This window comes from Stenella coeruleoalba, assembly GCF_951394435.1.
Source record: "Stenella coeruleoalba genome assembly, chromosome: 2".
NCBI lineage: Eukaryota > Metazoa > Chordata > Mammalia > Artiodactyla > Delphinidae > Stenella > Stenella coeruleoalba.
The window spans coordinates 47,680,809-47,702,458 of NC_137147.1; the positions used below are offsets into that span (position 1 = coordinate 47,680,809).

General features: G+C 43.1%; 1 pseudogene across 1 annotated transcript; it reads right to left on the reverse strand.

The window, feature by feature from the left end:
- Positions 1-15,880: 15,880 nt before the first annotated feature.
- Positions 15,881-18,073, reverse strand: LOC307182319 (TLE family member 5-like; annotated as a pseudogene). The gene is made up of 3 exons: positions 18,059-18,073; positions 17,215-17,393; positions 15,881-16,513 (listed from the first exon to the last, which is right to left on the reverse strand). The product of its transcript is annotated as a TLE family member 5-like (transcript).
- Between the last annotated feature and the right edge of the window lie 3,577 nt (positions 18,074-21,650).

Below are 21,650 nucleotides of genomic sequence, written 5' to 3' on the forward strand. Positions count from 1 at the left end.
CGCAATCCTACCACCTACTCCCTCTTTACTCCTCTGTGTTTTGGCTCCTTTGACATTGCTCCAGAAGTCTCCTGGGGCCAACTAATCAGCCCCTTAAAACCTTTTTCTCAGTCTAGGGTTATGAATTATCTGAGAGATTTATAATTATGAACAACGCTTGCCTTCTTGAAACTCCTCCCTTCACATCCATGACCCAGTGTTCTCCTGGACCTCTGCCCACTTCTCCTATAGTCCCTCTCCCTTCTCCAGCAATGTTGGGCCCAGGGTGCAGCTCTGGAATTAGACTTCCTGGGTTCAAATCCTGGCTCAGGCACTTCCTATTTGTCATTGGATCCTGCTGTACCTTGGTTTCCTTGTCTGATAAACAGAAGTGGGAATGGTAGCTGCCCTTTTGAGTTGTATGAGGATTCAATGGTATGAAGAATGTAAAGCACTTTGCAGGCTGCCTGGCTTTAAGAAGTACTGAGTTAGCTGTCAGCATTTATATCTCTCCCCTCTTGTCTCTGATATATTTTCTTCCACCAGGTGTATGTACATATCATTTCTTGGACTTTCTTTGTGCTTTGCTGATTTTGCTTACACCATTGCCCCTCCCAGCTTCACCTATTGAAATCCCTCTGCTTCTTTAAGACCCACTTAAATGCCACCTTCTCTGTGAAACTCTTCCAGGTCACTCAAGCCAAAGCTAATTTCTCCTCCAATGAAATCTCATAGTCTCTTGCTCATTCTCCTGGCATTTTCTGCCTTGTATTATAATTCTATAATTTATCTTCCTTACAATATTTTAAGTTCTTTGATTGCAAAAGGATACCTAGTAGGTGTTGAGTAGTAGGTGATCATGAAAACATTAATATGGGGCCAGGTATCCTAATCCAGTGGGGAAGGCATTATATTAGATTCAGTGGAAATATCTTTACAAAGAATATAGATGATCTCAAGGGAATACTGAGCAGAGTTTGCTTATATGATTCTGAAATAAGATTGCATGGGAAAAGCAAAAGAATGAGCACATGGATTCTTCATATGTTTTTAATGAATATAAAACACTGGGGAAATATATAGAAAACTGGAGGTTGTAACCTCAGAAAAGCTATTTGATTTTTTTTTTTTTTTTGCGTTACGCGGGCCTCTCACTGTCGTGGCCTCTCCCGTTGCGGAGCACAGGCTCTGGATGCGCAGGCTCAGCGGCCGTAGCTCACGGGCCCAGCCGCTCCGCGGCATGTGGGATCTTCCCGGACCGGGGCACGAATCCGTGTCCCCTGCATCAGCAGGCGGACTCTCAACCACTGCGCCACCAGGGAAGCCCAGCTATTTGATTTTAACACACATAAGAATGAAGTGCTGAGCTGAAGTTGTTTAGGAATTAATCAAGTAAAAAAGGAAAATTTATATATTGAGTCCATGCCTGTTCTCAGAATCTCAGGAAACTACTGAGAGAGTTTGAATTTGGCTCAATATGAGAGAAGGAAAGAGAGATAATGGTACAAATCTTGCACACAGTGGGTCTTTGTTAAATATGAGTGAACAAATGAGTTAGGAAATGAATCTGTCAGGGTTAAATCTTATTGCTTTAAGATCACCATATTCAACAAGAGTAGATCGAATTTAATGAATTTGCCTGTGTGGCTTTGACAGTGAGCTCTTTTCACTCTGCAAATATTTGTCACTGATGCACATTTTCTCTTCAATGTTCCCTCTTCTCCTGGATCCTTTTGAGATACTGCCGTAATGAACCTAGAGATGATCATACTAAGTGAAGTAAGTCAGACAAAGACATATATCATATGATATCACTTATATATTGAATCTTAAAAAAAGATACAAATGAACTTATTTATAAAACAGAAATAGACTCACAGAGGTAGAAAACAAACTGATGGTTACCAAAGGGGAAAAGGCAGGGGGAGTTTGGGATTAACAGATACATGCTATTATATATAAAATAGATAAACAACAAGGACCTACCGTATAGCAGGGAACTATATACAATATCCTTTAGTAACATATAATGGAAAAGCATCTGGAAAAGAAGATATATATTTATAAATATATATAGCTGAATCACTTTGCTGCACACCTGAAGCTAACACAATGTTGCAAATCAAATGTACTTCAATTAAAAAAAAAAAGATACTGCCATGGTTTTCTTCCTACTTCTCTGGCTACATATTCTCAGTTTCTCTTCCTCAGCATTCCATTCTTGGAGTGTGTCTCTTCTCATTTTGCTCTCTGTATCCTTTCTACATGATCCATCCATCCATGCCCATTGTTTCAACTCTCTTTCATATGCTGATAACTCTCAAATATGCATTTCCAGGCTCCAGACACACTTATCCAACCAACTATGTGAAGTTGTCACATTTCACTTGTCACATACGGAGCTGAACTCATCCGCTTCCACCACCCAGCATGAGACTGAGCTACATGAGCCTCTTAGCTAGTTATTAATTTGTCCCTTCATGTCACCCTTTCAATATTGATTGATTGATTGTATAGTTTATCACATATAACATATTAGTTTTAGGTGCAACCTAATGATTCATGTATATTGCAAAATGACCACCACAATAAGTCTAGCTAATATCCTCAACCTTTATTTAGAATAGAGGCTGAGAACTTTTGAGAAGGGCAGAGAAAGAATTGTCAGTGTTCCAAAGCCCCAGCCTCTCTTCTATTTTCCTGACCAAATTAGCTTGGTGCCAAACTTGTATATCGCATTAAGAAAAGCAAAACCCATGGGGCTAATCAGAACCTCCCTCCTTAGGAGTCAGTCCAGTGACTTGCCACTTTTACTAGAATGTTCCATTGCAGGGAGTGGAGTCTTATCTGCATCTCAAGTGGCTTATCAGACTATTCTGTACAACTACATGTAGTAATCTCTTCAGTAGAGGTTCTGATGACACTTTCCTCCATCTTCTTGTATTTCCAGTGATCTTTAGAGCTATAGATAAGTTCTGCAGGAAGCTACCCACCTAGAATAACTCTGCCCTGACTCAAGGCTCACTTTCCTGTAGAATTAGCAATCTAAGTAAGTGGTACCACATTACGTATTTTCCCAAGCCAGAACACCAGATATCATCCTTATTTCTTCTTTCTCTTACTCAACCACCAAATCAGATCTGCTTCTTAATTTCTAAAATTAGCCCGCTTTCTTATTTCAAATAATTTATCCATTCAGTCTCTTGAATTCTTGTGCAGTGATACCATCTGTGCGTAATGACAGTTGTGTTTCTTTCCTTCCAATAAGTATGCCTTGTTTTCTTTTCCTCAGGCTGCCAGTAAAGTGTTAAATGGACATAGCGATAGCCAGCATCTTGGCCTTATTTTCTTTTTGAAAGGAAATATTTCTAATGATTCATCATTAAGTATGATGTTTGCTCTAGGTTTTTGGTGGATACTCTTTATTAAGTTAAGGAAATTCCCATGTATTTCTAGCCTGCTAAGAGATTTTTTAAAAGGCTATACATCTTTTATCAAATGTTTTTCCTATGTATCTTGAGGTGATCATATTTTTGGACCCACATAAATCAGAAAGAATCATTCTTCTCTATTCACTAGGAGGTTGGTCTAGATTTTTCTTTCCTCCTGTTGCTCTTGTCTAGGTTTAGTATCAAGCATTTACTTGCCTCATAACATGAGATGGGCGAGTTGACCCCCTTTTTGACTCATTGGAACAGTTTGAAATGTTGAGATTATGTATGTGTTTCCTAAAGTTTTACTAGAACTCACCTATAAAACTGACTAGATCTACAGTTTGTTTGTTTGTTTCTTTTTTTTTTGTTTTGGAGGTAGATTTTACTTTCTTGAAAAGCTCTAGGCTATTCAGGGTTTCTTCTTGAGTTTGCTTTGACTAGTTTTTATAGGAATTGTTCCCAAACCCAAGCTTTCAAATTTATAAACATAAAAGTTTTCTTAGTGGCTTTCTGTCTCTGAATGTGATATAATTTACTTCTTTAACTGCTCAGTACTCTTCAAGAGTGTCAAGATCATAAAAGACAAGTAAAGTTTAAGGAAATGTCACAGACTGGAGCAGACTGGGGAAAAAAAACAATTAAATGTAATTTGGGGGCCTGGATAGTATCCTGGAACAGAAAAAGATCACTAGTGGAAAAATAGGTGAAATTTGAATAAGGTCTGCAGTTTAGTTAATAGTATTGTACCTATGTTAATTTCTTAGTTTTGATAATTGTACTATGGTTATGTAATATGGGGAGAAGCTTGGTGAAGGAACTCTTCTATTTTCAGCAACTTTTCTGTAAGTCTAAAATTAGTTTAAAGTAAAAAGTTGAAAAAAGAGATGATTCTGGTCACTATGTAGAAAATAGGCCAGGGGTGGGGACAGACTGGACACAGTGAAAATAAGTAGCAGTTCAAGAAAGGTGGTTTGGAAGAGTAAAGACGGTAGCAGTAAAACTGAGAAGTGGTTGATTAATTTTTTCAACTACCATGTCTGTACCTCTGTCTCATTTTTTGTTTCCTAACATTGTTTATTTTACTGTCTCCTTTTTTAAATTAATAAATGTTACTAAAGTTTTATTGACTTAGTAGTCTTTTCAAGGAACTAACTTTTGAAAAAAATTCTTTTAACTCTTTGTTCACTATTACATTCATTTCTGTTCTTTATTTCCTCGATAAATATTTGTAGAGCTCTTACTATATCCCAGGCATTTTCTAGGTGCTATAAATAAATCAGTGAATAAAAGTGACCAAGATTCCTGTCATCAAACCCATCAAGTCTTAAATTCAGAGGAGCCCAGCAGCAGTGCATAGTGAGAGGGCAATGGTACATCTGGGATCAAGTCTAGGTAGGACCAGAGGGTATGAATAAGCTGTATGAGCAGATAGTCCAGAGCCCCATGTCACCCCACAGTTGCACCAATGCTTCTGCCTCAGCTCATACTTGTGGCCATATGGAGAGATCCTTGTGAGCAGCTAAAGGTGGAGGCATAATCCCAAGCTTGTTTTACAAATGAGTTGGCTTGGAATATTGTGTAAGCTGAAAATTACAGCCACATTCAGGAGTTGCCTTGAAAGACATTAGAGAGTGAAAATCTTCCCAAGGAAGGAATGTGAAAGGTGCACCTGGTCATCTACTTTGTGCTGGAATGGCCTGAGGTGAGGATGCACATAGATTCCTGTGCAGTGGCCAATGTGCTGGCTCTCTGGACAGGAAATGTACTGGAAAATCTGGTGTAAGATGTATGGATGGACTGATGGGAGGAGGCACAAAGTGTGATGATCTTTGTGTCACATGTAATGCCCACCAGAAAGCATCCCCCATGGAAGAGACTCTGAACAATCAAGTAGACAAATTGGCTCAGACAGATGGCATTAGGGAGACTTCATAATCAGCCACCCCAGAACTGGCTGATGGGCACACGAATGGAGTGGCCACAGTGATCGAGATGAGGGCTACTGACCTGATTTAGCTACTGTGGCCTCTGAAAGTCTGACCTGTTAGCAATAGAGACCAGTGCTGAGCACCTGGATATGGTATTATTCCCTGAGAAGACCAATCAGCCACCTGGTGGCAAGTCAATTACGTGAGGCTCCTTTCATCCTGAAAGGATCAGTGACTGGTTTTCACAGGGTTAGATGCTTATTCTAGGCGTGCTTTGCCTCGCCTGCCCATAGAGCAAGCCTCAGCCAGCATCCTTATTTGGGGGCTTATAGAATGTCCGATCCACAGGCATAGGATCTCACACAGCATAGGGGAATCATTTCATAGTAAAGAACATATGGGAGTGAACCCATGCCCATGGAATCCGTTGGTTGTATCACAAACCACATTTCCCAGAAGAAGCAGGCCTCAGAGAATTCTGAAACTGTCTTCCAAAGGCACAGCTGAAGAATCAGCTCAGACACAACACTCTGAGAGGAGGGGGCATTACCCTTTAGGATGCAGCATATGTGTTAAGTCAGAGACCTCTGTATGGCACTGTGTCCCTATTTGAAATAATATATGGGTTGGGGAACCAAAGAGTGGAAGCATGAGTGAACCCCCCACCCCATCACTCCCAAGGATCCACTGGGAGGTATTGTCCTTCCTGATGCTGCAACTCTGGGATTTGCAGGGTTAGAGATTCTGGTCTCCCAAAGAGGGTCCCCCTTGCCAGGGACTACGGCCACCGTCAAAGCTCTTTGGATTTCTTGTATCCAGGGCCAAGCAGGCAAGGAGAGGTGTCGCTATCTTGGCAGGAAGTGGAGCTGCTGTTACACAAGGGGGCAGGAGGAATACATGTGGAGCTAAATGATCCACTAAGGAGCCTCTGGGTGCTCCCAGGCTCCTTGTTACTTGTGAATGGACACGTGCAACTACCCCAACCTGAGAAGATGCCTCAGGAATGAAGGTTTGGGTCACACCACCAGGGAAGCCACCAAGACCTGCTAAGGTGATAGCTGAGGGCAAGGGAAATTTCGACTGGATAATGGAGGAAGGAGATGATGAGTATCAGTTATGCCCTGGAAACTACTCCAATTCCCTCTCCTCTAAGTTTTCCCTTAAGACTGGAGGCCATGGGAACCATGGAAGAGCTGCTCCCCAAACCTACCTGGAAAAGTAGACCTATGTAGGTTAAAGGGTGGACTGTGGCTGCCATGGGAACAGACCAGATCTCCTGCTGTGGGGAATGTTCCTGACTGACAATTCCTCTGTATCTACCACCACGTTCACACAGAGGCTGTTCCAGCTGTGATGGAGCACAGCTGGGTCCTAGGGAAGACCCATTCCTGTAGGGCATGGACTAACTCTAATGGGAAAGTCAAGAACTCCCCATCAGCCTGGTCAAATTTTCTTGGAACTGAGCTGCAGTTTGAGACACTTCCTACCCAAACCTCCCTCCTTCCTCCTCTGTTTTCATAGGGGTGTCCTCATGATCTGAAGCCTCTCTCAGCCTCTACTCCTGCTTTCTTTATGCTTCACAGCATACAAATCTCTTGCACATCTAATCCCATCTTGGTGTCTGCTTCTTGGTATTTAAGGCCATAAGACTGGGTGAGATGCTCAAGGTTGTGAGTGCAGATAGAAATGGGAAGGGAACTGAACTCTGGGGCTCTTCAGCACTGAGTGAAAGAGAGGGAAAGTGAACAACAGAGACCAAGAAGAGGTGGCCAGCAACGTAGAAGAAAAACCAAGAGAATATGGTGTCCTTGAAACCAAGTAAAGAAAGTGTACCCGAGAAAAGGAGTGATTGACTATGTCAAGGATGCTGCCAGATTGTGTAAACTAAGGATCAGGGGTTTAGCAAGATGAAGCTCATGGTGACTTTGACAAGAGCAATTTTAGTGAAGGGTGTGGATGCTGCCTGATTGGCCTGGGTTTAAGAGAGAATTATTCCTGTTGCACAGAGGAACTGAGAAATGGGGGAGTGGCTGGCAGGAGAACAGAGGTCAGAGAAAGGATTCTTAAGATGTTCAAGATAACAGCATATTGGTGTGCTGATAGGAATGACCCAGTAAGGATAAAACATTGAGGACGTAAGCAGAAAGTGAAGCACTGCTGGAGTGCTGTTGAGTAGGTGAGAAAGGATGAGGTCACTGAAGGGGGAAGCTCTTCAAAGAGTCTTCGCTCCAACTCCCTGCTTCTCCCAGGCCCACGCCTCACCTGGGGTCAGTTAAGCTCAAGTATCTGAGATAGAACAAAATTTCCTACCCTTTTAACTGAGTGTTGCATCAGCTGAGGCACTCACCACTTGAATTTTCAGTTCCCTCTTTGTGTTTGTTATCTAACGATTTCACTTAGTCTTTTGTGACTTTTGACTATACGTTTAAACTAATTTTAAAACTTTAACCCATTTTATGTTTTTGAACCTGGAATTTTTTCTGGTTATCTCAGTCTGCTATCTTACTGGAAATGGGAATCTCCTGGAATGAGTTTTTTCTCAAATGCAGATCTTATCAGGGTACTACTTTGATGGTTTATAGTTACCATATGAATAAGATCCTGGCTTTTTATGATGACATTAAAAACCTGTTTTTTCCCTCTCTGGCTCCTAGCTGTCCATGTCTTGCAGCCTCAGGAAACACTAAGAGGTCCTAAGACTCATCGTGCTCTCCAGTGTCCCCTTGTCTTTGCGTATGTTGCTCTCTTCCCTGGAAAGGCATCCCCCCTTCATATGTTTAAAGCTTGCTTACCCTTTAAGATCCATTTTGGGAGCTGATGACTATGAGGAATGTTTCCAACTTCACTTATCCCCGACGCTAGTTTAAATGTCTGTCTCATGTGCTCCCACACCCATAGCTCTGGGAAAGCTTTTCACCCTGAGAATCCTTTTCTATTTACTTCTTGGTTTCCTCTGTCCACCCAGCTCCTGGCTGCCTCCAGTATTCCCAGTGCTTCCACATCCTTGGCATACAATACCTTGGTAAATGTTTGTGTTGGGTGCAATTAGGTTTTCTGTATGGGTCACGTTAAGTCTCAAAATAGATTCAAATTTCTGGAGAGGGAAATATATCTTAACAATTTATTTGTATAAAATATACTTTATTGATTGCTAAAGCCTTTATACAGCATTGGCATAACTCAGAGAAATAAAGAATGTTAGAATTTCAGATCTGGAAAGAATCTAGAGATTCTTAGAGATTACTTAACTCACCTCCTTTATTCTCTGGATAAAGAAATGTTTCTTTGTACCAGTTTCTGTGTCTATCCACAGTGTATGAGGATGCCTCTGTCTGCTCACACTTTCTCCCTAGAAGGAGTATTTCCAGTGTCTTATATCTTTTATAGTAAATTGAGTACATTTGTATATGTTTGTTGGCAATTTAGCTTTCTTCATTTTTGAAATGTCTGTTCATATCCTTCTCCCAGTTTTAACTGGGATGTTGATATTTTTCATATTTATTTGTAAGTGCATTTTATAACTAAAGATATTAACCCTTTGTGTCTCACGTACATTGCAAGAGTTTTTCTAGATTTGTTTAACTTTCTTTAGAGTGTCTTCTTCTGTACCAGTGGTCAAATACGTCAGTTATCCTTTTGGGTTTCCAACATTGGTGCCATTCTAGGAAGGACCTTCTTCACTCTAAGATTATAAGACTGTTCTACGTTTAACATAGTACATTTTATTATCTTTTTTTTTACATTTCAGATTTTAGTCCACCTCCTTTTTTTTTTAATGTGAGAAAGTAATCTAACTTTACTTTTTCTCACATTTTTTAGTGAATTGCTCCAATGCCCTTTTTCCAATTTTAAATATTACTGGTTCAAAATGAAAGCACTGGCGAAGTTTCATTAAGAGCACAGAGCTGGGGGGCAGAGAGGTCTGGATTTGCTCGCTGAGTGCCAGCTCTGCCTCTTCCCTGATGTTGTGAGGTTTTGATGGAGACAGTTTATGTGTGGCACTGGCACCCAAGGGGAATTTACTAATGTCATCATGTTGGGCACCTTTATGGCTTAGTAGTGGTAGCACTAATGGATTTTTTTTTCTTTTTTGGACTCTCTTTTATTCTGTTGATCTCTTTGCCGGGATTGTAGTGCTTTAATCTTTTGTAGTTTGTTAGAGTATTTTATTATCTAATAGGTAAAATCCCTTCTGTGGACTTTAACTTTTTGTAAATAATTTTAAACATCTTTTTTATTGCACATATAACAGTGCTTTTCATTGCTTCCCTTTTCTTGTCATTAGTTATTATAAAAGCATCTTAATGTTTTTTAGTATTTTGAGATTTACTACTTAGGATTTTAGTATTCAGAATGTAATTCTAATTCAGAATTTTAAGAAAATATTGCAGACAATGGATTTCAAAGAAAAAGTTGAATGGTTTAGGGTTATTAGGATTGGCTTGATGTATCATGAAGAAGAAATTAACTTGTTATTTTCCATTGCGTCTGAGAACCAAATGAGGAAATAGGCTTAAATTGCAACATGGGTTTCAGTTAAACAAAAACAAAGAATTAAAAAAAGAAAATGTAAGTCTGGCTAGGGAGTGAAGCATACTTTCAAAGAAAATGATAAACGCTCTTCTGGGATTTGGGACATCTGGTTCTCTCTTATTTCTCTCTAGAATCTTGTCCTGTGGAGGGGAAGGGAATGAATTCCTGCTGATTGCTTAAGGGGCTTTCTAACTTTAGGATTACATGAATGTTAACCTTTAATGCAAGCTATCCCGCATTTTGGAGACTTTCCATGCATGTCAGGAACCAAAGTGCCACCATTCTCAGCAGAGAGTCTAGTTCGATCATAGTTTTGCACAATAATGTACATATCTTAAAACACTTATTTTTCTTTGTTTTAATCAATTTCTCTTGACTTGTCATTAGAATTTCAAGCATACTGCTGAATCATTATCTCTCTCTCTTTTTTTAAAGTCTTTATTGAATTTGTTACAATATTTCTTCTTCTTTTTTTTTTTTTATGTTTTGGTTTTTTGGCCACAAGGCATGTGAGATCTTAGCTCCCCGAACAGGGATCGAACCTGCAACACCTACATTGGAAGGTGAAGTCTTAACCACTGGACCTCCAGGGAAGTCCCCTGAGTCATTATCTCTTAAAACATGTCTCTTCCCTTGTTTATTTTCTGCACACGCGCGGTGGGACAGGAAGCAGCAGGAAACGATCCCTCACTGACTACTGTCATTCAGTGCTCTGCAACTTCTTCTGCTGCATGGTTTATTTATTTTTTTAATTCACACACACACTCACTTTATTAATGCTCTGCCCAGTCTAAAGCACATTACTGATGCTGCTTTACATTTGAGGAAATAGCAAAATATCACCAGTGAGCTGGAAACAGAGAAATAATGGAGACTTAGGGCATTGCAGTTTCCAGAAATGTCTTAGTTTTCCAGTAACTTCATTGCTTTGGATTAACATCAATCAACCAAATATTTCTAGAGTTAGTCTTATAGTGGGTGTTGTGTGAGATTCAAAAGAAGTATTTATTTATTTAGTTATTCATTCATCATTTAGCAAATGTTTATTGAGAGCCACCTGACAGGTGCTGGGGATCTACTGGAAAGAAATTACACATAAAGGTTTCAGTCCAGCCAGGTTGGCAGATGTAAGTGTTATGAGTGCTATGAAAAAAAGAAAAGCAGTCAAATTTATTTATTCAACATACCTTTCTTGACCCACCTCTGCTTCGTGCAAAGCATTAATGTTACATACATTGGGAAGTGGATCAGCAGAGGCTTCCTGTGAGAGGAGTTGAGCTGCCAGCTGAAATGCAGGGACTTTCTGAAGTCGTAGGTGAATGAGTTGCCTTTGTAGTGTGTGAACCAGATGTCACCAGGGAAGCACTGGCAGAAATTTCCCTCCTGTCTTCCTACTGCCTGCCACCCTGAGAGCCGCACTTCACATGGACTGTCATTTCAAGGGAAGCAGCAGGAGCAACTATGGAAGCCACCTGAAGCTGGCAGGTGGAGAGGTCATCAGAAGAACCTGCAGTGGCTGTGGAGGGAAAAGGAGGCAGAGAGAGAAATCCTGCCAGCCACGGAAGGTTCTGAACAGGCCCAGGTGAGGGTCTCTATAGGTCTCTATAGCCATGTTCCTGCTCTGTGCTCTGAAAATGGGAATTTCGATATCTTTTCCAACTTAGGTCTAAACCCTAAATCACATCAAGAACCGTGCCTTCCCTCCCCTCAACCAACCATTCATTCCAGCAGCCATCAAATCAATCAGCCAAAACCTCACATTTCTCACATTGGCTGGCCTTTCTCGTCGAGCTCTTCCTCCATTTCTTTCCCCTTCTGGATGGTTTCCAACCTTGGACGCACATTGGAATTATCTGGGGGGTACTTGAAAATACTGATGCTTGACTTCCATCCCAGAATTTCTGACTTAGATGGTCTGAAATATGGCCTGGGCATCATGATTTTTAAAAGCTCCTGAAGTAACTATAATGTACTAACAAAGTTGAGACTCGTTAGTTTAAAAAATAATGTGATCGGTGCACCATCTAATTCACCAAAAGAAAGAGAGCACTGCTAATCATGTTCATGTGTTTGTTGGGGAAAAAAAAAAATCACAAGCTTAAATTAGAACCATAGGGTCTTTTTTTGTTTTTCTAAATTAATTAATTTATTAAGTTCTGGCTACATTGGGTCTTCTTTGCTGCGCGCAGGCTTTCTCTAGTTGCGGCGAGCAGGGGCTACTGTTCGTTGTGGTGTGCGGGCTTCTCGTTGCAGTGGCTTCTCTTGTTGCGAAGCACGGGTTCTAGGCATGCGGGCTTCAGTAGTTGTGTGGCTCACAGGCTCTAGAGTGCAGGCTCAATCGTTGTGACACACGGGCTTAGTTGCTCTGCGGCATGTGGGATCTTCCCGGACCAGGGCTGCAACCTGTGTCCCCGGCCTTGGCAGGCAGATTCTTAACCACTGCACCACCAGGGAAGCCCCTGAACCATAGGGTCTTAAATAGACATTTGGTTTAGGACTGTTGTCTATAAAGAGTTTCCAGGGAAGAAGATGAAGATGGCAGCGGCTGGGGGTTGGTCCTGGGAGACTGAGGGCTGCAGAGGACAGGCTGAAATGTGGTGTCGTTGGGAGCACAGACAAGCCTCCCACATTATAAAGGACGTGCTCCCAGGGCCCTATCCCAAGACCTCAGAAGAATGGGCAGCCACAGCCACGAAGTATAATACGCGGGTGGAAGATTATGAGCCCTGGCTGATGATGGCGTGGGGTATGGTGAGGGATCCATGGTGTGTCTGGGACCACCCAGACCTGAGGTTGAACCAAGTCACTGGGACCTGGACGTGTACATCAGGAACTGTGTGCACATGTCCCCCATGCCTGCTTCTTGGAATCTCGTGTGTAAGCAGCTCTTCAACTTCGTGCCCTTCATGTGGTTCATGTTTTGGGTGGAGGAGAATTACCCCACCCACCAGCCCATGCGTGGAGCCAAAGCAGCATCCTTATACTAATCTGCACCTGGAAGGGGTCCATGATCCCACCAAAGAGCCTGAGCTGGTGGTTTACTATGAGATCTGGGGAGGCTTTGTGCACCCTAAGTAACTCCCTCATCCTTAGAGATTGAACCTTAATGAAATCCCTAATGAAACAGTGGTGTGGAAGGAAAAAAGAAAAGAAAAAGAATGAAAGAGGTTCTAATCCAACTGTGGAGTTGTCTTGTAGAAACAAATCAAGAAGGAGGCAGTACAGTGTTAAGTCTGTGGTGGTGTCATCGACAGAGTGTTTTTGTCCCCCTTGAATTCATATGTTGAAATCCTAACTCCCAATGTAATGGTAAAAGGAGGTGGGGCCTTTAGGGGGTAACTAGGTCATGAGGGTGGAGGCCTCATGAATGGGATTAGTGCCATTATGAAGAGACCCCTAAGAGCTGTCTCTCCCTCTTTCTGCCATATGAGGATACAATGAGAAGATGGCAGCCTGAAACCCAGAAAAGAACTCTCACCAGTATCCATTTGGTTTCAGTATCTGCTTATTGTTTAAGCCATCCGGTCTGTAACACTTTTATTTTAGCAGCCCAAGCTGACTAAGACATGTTGTGACAATTAATCAAGGAAGCTGGCATAAGGTAAGGCAAAGAGTTGTAAACAAGCATTATCTTGTTGGATTTATCAGGAGAGGGCTTGCCCAGGGTTTTATGAGAAATTTTATATGATTTAATCATTTCCTTCATTTGGGCATGTGAACAAATATAGCTTAAGGCATTGACCAGTGACAGATAGTCCTATGAGGAGTTGATGGCCTTCTTCAGATAGCTGAAGGGTTGTGTCATAGAATGAAAATTAAATTTATTGTTTGGAGCCAGAGGGAAGAATGAGGATCAAAAAGGAAATGCTACATGGGAACATATTTACATTCAATATGAGGGGAGAGATGTTATCTTTTCAAAATGCTGCCAAGTAGTGAAATGGGCAGCCCCAAGAGGTAGAGACATTCTTGACTCATGAAATATTCAAAGATTGCAAAATCTTTTATTGGTTATTCTGTTTGTGAGAAATGTGTATATGTTAGAGAGATGGTAGGAAGAGTCATGACCTCCACACGTCAATGTGATGTGAATGCTCCTGTTTAAACACGTACATATGTGTAACACATATTTAACAGTGTAGAACTTAGATTTTTCTTTATTAAAAAAATAAAACCTGAAATGAGAAAAGAGAATGCAGCCAAGGTTGAGGCTTGGATCCTATGAAAGTCAGGACATGGGTAAGGGTCTTTCTTCACATCTCTATTCCTTACACTGCTTAGTGTCACTTAGGAAAAGTGGCCTAGGATAGGGTTGGCAATCTACCATGTACATACAGAGGAGGGGCTTGGGTCAGCCATCAAAAGACTGAGATAAAGTGCAGTGTGAACTTGATGTTCTCTAACCTTTCTGTAGGGTTCTCCTGCCTTGCATGAACCCTATTCCTTGACCCTCGAATCTCCAAACTATCATGTTGCCTTTCTACTGTCCAAAGCTGACCCCTACCTTCAGGGTGTCTGCTGCAGAATGCCGTCTGTCTCATGCCTGTAACTCAGTCCCTCCCCCTCCAATCTCCTCTCCAAACTTTCCAGTCTGTTCAATCTCCAAAGATAATCATCTGAGAAAGTTATATCAATATTAGTGTTTTGAATGGCCACTGGCTCACCTATCCTTAGGAAGCAAGAATGTAAGTGGAGGTAATGTAAGTGGAGGGATATGTGTGGTGGATTTGGAGGGTAGAGGTTGTGTGTGGACCTGGGCAGAACCTTTTTCTTGTCCTCAGTCCTAGGGCCAGGCAACCTGGAAGCCCATTTGCAAGACTGCCAAATTTTGATTTGATTTATAGGTATAGAGATAAAAAAGTGCTACCCTTCTTAGACAAGGATTTCTTTCTTTTACAAAACCGGGCGTGTTATAGACATCGTTCCTCTGTTATGTCAGGAATAATTTCTATGAATAATAACTATGAAAAAATTCCCATAAACAGTTCAGTTTTAGCTTGGAAGAGAAAGTAAAAATGGCACATCTTCAAAGCAGCAGAAGAAATAGTTGCATTCATAGAAAGGACATCATCTGTTTCCTGTAATGAACACCACTCTTGCAACACCTATGGGGCTTAGGGCTTCTCTTAAGAATTTTATTTCAGTGGAATGCCATAAAAGGATGAAACTGGGAGCTTTTTAAAAATGTTTAAATTTTATTTTGGCTGCATTGGGTCTTCGTTGCTGCACGCAGGCTTTCTCTAGTTGCAGTGAGCGGGGCTACTCTTCATTGCGGTGTGCGGGCTTCTCATTGTGGTGGCTTCTCTTGTTGCGGAGCACAGGCTCTAGGTGCGCGGGCTTCAGTAGTTGTGACTCGCGGGCTCTAGAGCACAGGCTCAGTAGTTGTGGCGCACGGGCTTAGTTGCTCCACGGCGTGCGGGATCTTCCCGGACCAGGGCTTGAAGCTGTGTCCACTGCATTGGCAGGTGGATTCTTAACCACTGCGCCACCAGGGAAGTTCCCAGGAGCTTTTTTCTTAAGAAAAAAATAGCAATAGATTTTCTTCTGTCTGGGAAGATTTTTTGAATCATTTTCCCCCTGGTTTTTATTTTTATTTTATTTACTTATTTATTTATTTAGAGCATCCTCATCTTTATTCGGGAAGGGGAGAAAGGGAATTCTGGGTTGTCACCCACCCTACCCTGCTCTGGGGGCTAAGCTTGCTGTCCCCAGCCCCTGTTTCTTTCGTGGGTGAGGGGGGAGGACCAGGTGGGCATGGGCATCGGGAACTAGTGGAGGCTGAGTGGGCGGGAGGGGGAGATGTGGGACGGCCAGGGCGGGGAGGGGCAGCTAGCATTGTGTTTGCATGCAGTGTCAGGGTGGGAGGCCAGCTGTGCCCGGAGGGGCCGGCAGGAGGACTGTCAGTTACACGTGTGTGAATCGGGGAAGTGCAGGTGGTGTTGGACCTCTTGAGGTTCTGCTCCCTTCTGAACTGGCCTCCCACTTGCACCTCCAGGCCTCAGCTTGCCTAATCTGTGGTATGAGCAGGTATTCACCCTTTGAGGCTGAAGGGGAGGAAGAGGGAGGCAGGGAGTCGGGGGTAGGAGCAAAGCCAGCGGGTAGCACACAAGCAGGGTGAGGGCCCCAGCAGGCGGCTACCATAAATACGACCAGAGTTTAGCCAATCCCGAGCTATAATGTGTCTTGAGCTGAACCTTCCTCTCTCTCTGTGTCCGACTCCCCTTTGTACTCCATCCTCCACATCCCAGCCACCCGCTAATCCAGCTTCTCGCCATCATCCTCCTGGTGGGTGTCACTATCATGCCCGTTCTTGTATTCCTTGGAGAGGTGGGCCGAGGAACCCAGCACAGAGAGCGAGAGGAGGCAGGTGTCTGCGCTAGCTGCCAGCAGCGAAGGGGGCTGCAGCCTCCCAGGCAGTGGGGTCAGGGGCTGGGCCAGAGTCCGCAGCTGGGACAGTTGGTGGGCTTGGAGCTGCTGTCGGCTGATGGGGTTCAGCTCAGGAGCAGCGCCCTTCTTGGCCCTCTGCTCTTGAGGAATGTAGGGCCGGACCTAGGCACGTATCCCATTCAGCCTCTTGAAGATTTCAGCCTGCTTGTGCGTCTTCATGTTCAAGCTGTAGGACATTTCGTAGTACGTCACTGTCGACTTTAAAAAAAAAAAAAAATGGGGCTTCCCTGGTGGCGCAGTGGTTGGGAGTCCGCCTGCCGATACAGGGCACACGGGTTCGTGCCCCGGTCCGGGAAGATCCCACATGCCGCGGAGCGGCTGGGCCCGTGAGCCATGGACGCTGAGCCTGCGCGTCCGGAGCCTGTACTCCGCAACGGGAGAGGCCACAACGGTGAGAGGCCCGCTGGACAACGTGAGAGTTGCGAGTTAAGTTTTATCTGGAGCAAAATGAGGACTGCTGCCCGGAAGACAGCATCCCAGAGAGCTCTGAGAAACTGCTTCAGAGAGGCAGGCGGGAAGGTCAGTATACATGTGATTTTGGTGAAGGGGATACAGGCAATCAAGCACATATTTCTGCAGAAGGTTGCTGCTAGTCTCGTGAAGGTTACTGCTACTCACAAGGAGCAGTTGTCACCGTGAAGGATTTTAGTGCTTTTCTAAATACGAGGAGATACAGGATCTGGGCCCGTAAAATTGTCTCCTGAAAATATCTAACTATCTGAAGGCCTGTTCTGCCAGTTTTTCCCAGAGCACCCAGTGCCTCATTTCTGCTCTCCACCTGAACTCCTTTCAGGGGGTGTTGAAAGTCAGCAGCTGCAGCAGCGCATGATTTAATCCTTGTAGGGGTCGATGGCAACTGCCAATGGAAAATGCCAGTTTGTAGTTGACGTCACATAATGACTCTGCATCTCCAGCTTCTCGCTGGCCTGCCTGTCACATTTGAGTTTCAGACTGTGGTACTGAGCTTGCAGCAGCTGAAACTCGTCTTTGATATGGTGGCGGGACTCTGGGGTGGTGAATTTGAGTTGCTGGGTTAGGTGCGATGAGCCGGATGCCTGCTTTGTGGAAACACCTTGTTAGTCGCGGTGGGGGGCGCGGAATGCTTCCCAGCCGTGCGCCCAGGCTAGGACTGCTCGTGGCGCCAGGTGGCTGGGCCTTTGTCCAGGAGCGACAGATCCGCAGCTCCTGGGGCCGCCGCCGCAGCCTCCCGGCGCCTGGCCTCACCCGCTTCCTGCTTCCTGGTTTTTAAATTCTGTCTTTTACATGTCTTATCCAAATTTTGTCAATCAGACTTCTCTCCCTCCCCGAAGAGCAGAAATAGGTCTTTTCTGTGTGGAGGTGTTTTTTTTTTTCTTCCATTGGGGATCAACTCTCAAGACAGGATGTGGGTAAGAATAGCAAACGTCTGAGAAAGCGAGCTGCAATATATTTTATTTCCCCCCGCCATAATCAAGGACTAGCAGTCAAACACAAGTTAAAATTTCCTTCTCCTCAACGCTGTCAACCTCACTTCTAGAAATTCTTCTGGGGAATTTTATCTGGTTGACAACTGGAAGAATAACGCAACACACATGTTCACACACATACATGTTCATACACACACACAGCCTAGCTCTCCCTTTGGCCTCACTTTTGCTTTCACAGGCATTTATGACCAGTTTGAAAGGGGACTTATAGTGAGGTGGCAATGTCCTAAAATCTCATTGTTTGAGGAGCATGGCCCCCAGTAAGAGTTACCGCCTGAAGTCGCATGTTTCCCTTGTGTTGTGTTCCTGGGTTGGCCAAGCCACAGAGACTGGGCAGGAAAACGACCCATTGGCATATAGGTAGGCAGGTTCACTCCTGATTATGTAGAATAGATCAGGGCTATCTTTCATGTATTTATGAATTTATGAATCACTGGGAATCCTATTAACGTATAGATTAGAATTCAGTGAACTTCTGGAATAGGGCCCAAGAGCCTGCATTTCGATGTGTTTGCAGGGGGAGAGGTGAGCTCCTCTCCTTCTCCTCCAGCCATCTTGAGCTCCTCCCCATGGAGTCTGCATTTCTAACAAGTTCCCAGGTGATGCAGATGCTGGTGCTCTGTGGCACAGAAGAGCACCTCTCCCTGACCTTCTCTTCTCTACCTTCCCATCAGAAAATTTTAGAACTGGAAGGGATCTTGAACATCTTGTTGAATTACTCCTAAAATACTGGCCTATGGAGTGGTCTCATCTGAACCACTGGGGGAGTTTTAAAAACCTAGACTCCCAGAAGTTCTGATTCAGTCCCAGGCATCTGTATTCTTTCAAAGCTTCCCAGATCAACTGGAGGTGAAAAAAGGCTTTGAACTATTAACTGTCTCCTTTTATAAATAAGGAAACAGGTTGTGAGTGATTATGTGACTTGCCCAATAAGACCTAGTTAGTGACAGCAATGGGACCAGAACTTAGAGACCCTTTCCAGCTCACCGCCCTCCTATTTCCTTTTTGGCTGCCCAGGGCAGTAGCTTATGCTAAGAAATGAAAGCAACTTCCCACCCCAATTCTTTAGGATGAATAAAAGCCAAGTCCAGTGCTGTTTACTGGCATGCCATTTCACCCAGAACATTTTCCTCTGCTGGAAGCAAGCCCAAAGAGGTCTAATGGGCATTTGTGTCTATCCTACTCTGGCAGAAAGTTGCATGGACAAGTGCACTGTGGAACCGGAAATGGACGTGTTTCACATCATATTCTCCTGGGAGATAATTTCATACTTTAAAAGGTTTTTGTTCCTAGGTGTTTTGGACACCGAATGAAAATATCTGTGCTTTCAGTGGTTTCCATGTAATCAACAATCCTAAAATTGACATGTTGTCATCCTTTCTTCCTAGAACCTGAAGCTTTCTTGTTTATTTTCATCTCAGCTGCCATAGCTCCTGGATTGGGTTGCCTTTATCTGGTCTCTTTAATTTTTGGTGAAACACTGAAACTTTGCACGAAGTCAACTTCTCCCTCCTTACTGAGCTCTGCCAATTCGGAGAATGGAACTGTGGTTTGGGTTATTCCTTCTGTCTGGGTAATTCCTGCTTTACCATTGTTGGTTCTTTGTCTTTAAGAAGAAGAAAATCTCTATTAATGTTAAAGAAATGTATATGCTGGTCTTGTTCCACCTAAATAGCCCTGTTGTCCAGTGTGAGGAAGTTTCCATGCTTTACAAGGGTTTTCTCTGCAGTATCTGCATCTCCAAGCTGGACCATCTCCTCTCCACTTACAGTGAGATGTCTCAGCCAGAGAACCTCTCCTACCCATCCTGAAGCCACTCTGGGCTGCTCTGGCAATTAGAAACTTCAGCCTCTGGTCACCCCCCAAAGGAATTTCCTGCTAAACAGGACATCTTGTGACCCATCCTTGGGTTTCTCTGCTAGAGACAAATCTATTCTTGTCCTATGAATGCTGCCTCTAGAGAAAGAATAAACATAGAAAGAGCCTTCTTCGAGTGAATTTTCTTTCTAGAGCAGCTTTTAAGCAAGTGGCCTAAGACTAATTCTTGCTTAGGGACACTGCAGACATTTTCAGGGCACTGACTTTCAGCAGGTGCTTTCATTATACAGTGGGCTTAGCTTGGACTAAGAATGAGATGGCTAAGTGCCAGGCTCAGCTCCCCTCTGCATGGTCAGCTGTCCTAGAGAGCTTCAGGCTTCCCACTCTTATAATGGGGATAATGTCACCTGGACTATTTAAAATGAGAGCATGAAATGGAAATCCATGGGACATCCAGATATTTGAGGATGTCCTCCAACATCTAAGACAAAAAGCAAAATAATCAAGGAGAAACCTCCCAGAGGAAGCAGAGGCAATGCAGCAGCAGAATACTTTGGAATAAGAAGGTATGCTATCCATAATAAAATTACTTAGATGCTATATAAAGATGGAATATTCAGAAACAGCAAAAAAAGCTTTTTAGAAATTAAAAATAAGATAGCAAATAAAAATTTAAAGGGTTGGAACTTAAAATTGAGGATACCATCAACTTTAAATTGTAAGTGGAGCAAAAAGACTAGGAGATAGACAATAGGAGAGAAAACAAAACAAAATAAGAGATCAACCCAGGAGGTCCAACATCAGTCTAATAGGTGCCACAGCAAGCGAGAACAAGAGAAAATGGAGGGGAAGAAACTATCAGAGAAAGAATACAATTGTCCAGCACTGAAGGATAAAAGTTTTCAAATTTAAAAAGTTCACTGAGAACCCAGCAAAATGGTTGAAAAAAAGATCACATCAAGGCAGATACTTGTGGCATTTTAGATCACTAAGGATAAAGCTAAAGCTTTTGACTTCTTGACTTCAACATTGGAAATTAGATGAAAATGGAGTAATGTCTTCAACCTACAGAGGAGAAATGAATTTCATCCCCAAACTATCCATCAATATGAGTATAGAATAAAAACAGTTTTAGACATGCAATTTTTCAAAAACTTTACCTGTCAGACACCTGAGGAGGCTCAAGCACAAAGGGAGTTCAAGGAAGATGCACAGAACTCAAAGCAGGAAGCACCTAGGCCTCATGGGAACTGGAAAGTCTTAAGGCCACAACCTTCTCCATCTTTTTCTGTTCCTTTCTGGAGCTGTGGTCTCTTACCTCTGCACATCTTCTTTCTCCTTTCAATGTAGACCACTTCTGTGAGTCTTTCGGCTTTTGTTCAGGCTCTGGCTTGACTGGGATTCTGATTTTGCTGGTGCTCATAGGGAGAAAATGGAGAGAGAGAGGTTCTTGAATACCTCTGACTAATAAGCAGAGACAATCACAGATTTAAGTTCCAGAATGATTCAGAGAAGCTATAAATCATTAAAGACCACAGTGCTAGCTGTGTATTACAACTTGAGGTGAGCAACAGAGCCTAATAATTGTTCCCCAATATCCACTCTCTTCTTTCTTTTGATAAGCAAACCCCCACTATTTACTTAGGTACATGACTGCCCAGGTAGAGACATTCACAGGCCTCAGTTGGAACTAGATGGATGTGGCCATGTGACTAAGTTTTGGTCAGTAGAATGTTAGCAGAAATGATGTGTCCACTTGTAAGTAATGTCTTGCCTTTCACTGCCTCTTTATCCCTTCCCACAAACCAGGGCATGAATGGAGCTTCAAACACGAAGATCAGACTCTGGGACAAGAGTCATCAAACTTTAACCCATGGGCTAGATGTGGCCTGCCATCTGTTTCTGTAAATAAAGTTTTATTGGAATAATGCCATACCCACTCATTTATATGTCTATGGCTGCTTTCATGCTACAATGCAAGACTTGAGAAGTTATGATAGAGACTGTATGGCCCACAAAGCCTAAAATAATTACCATCCGGCCCT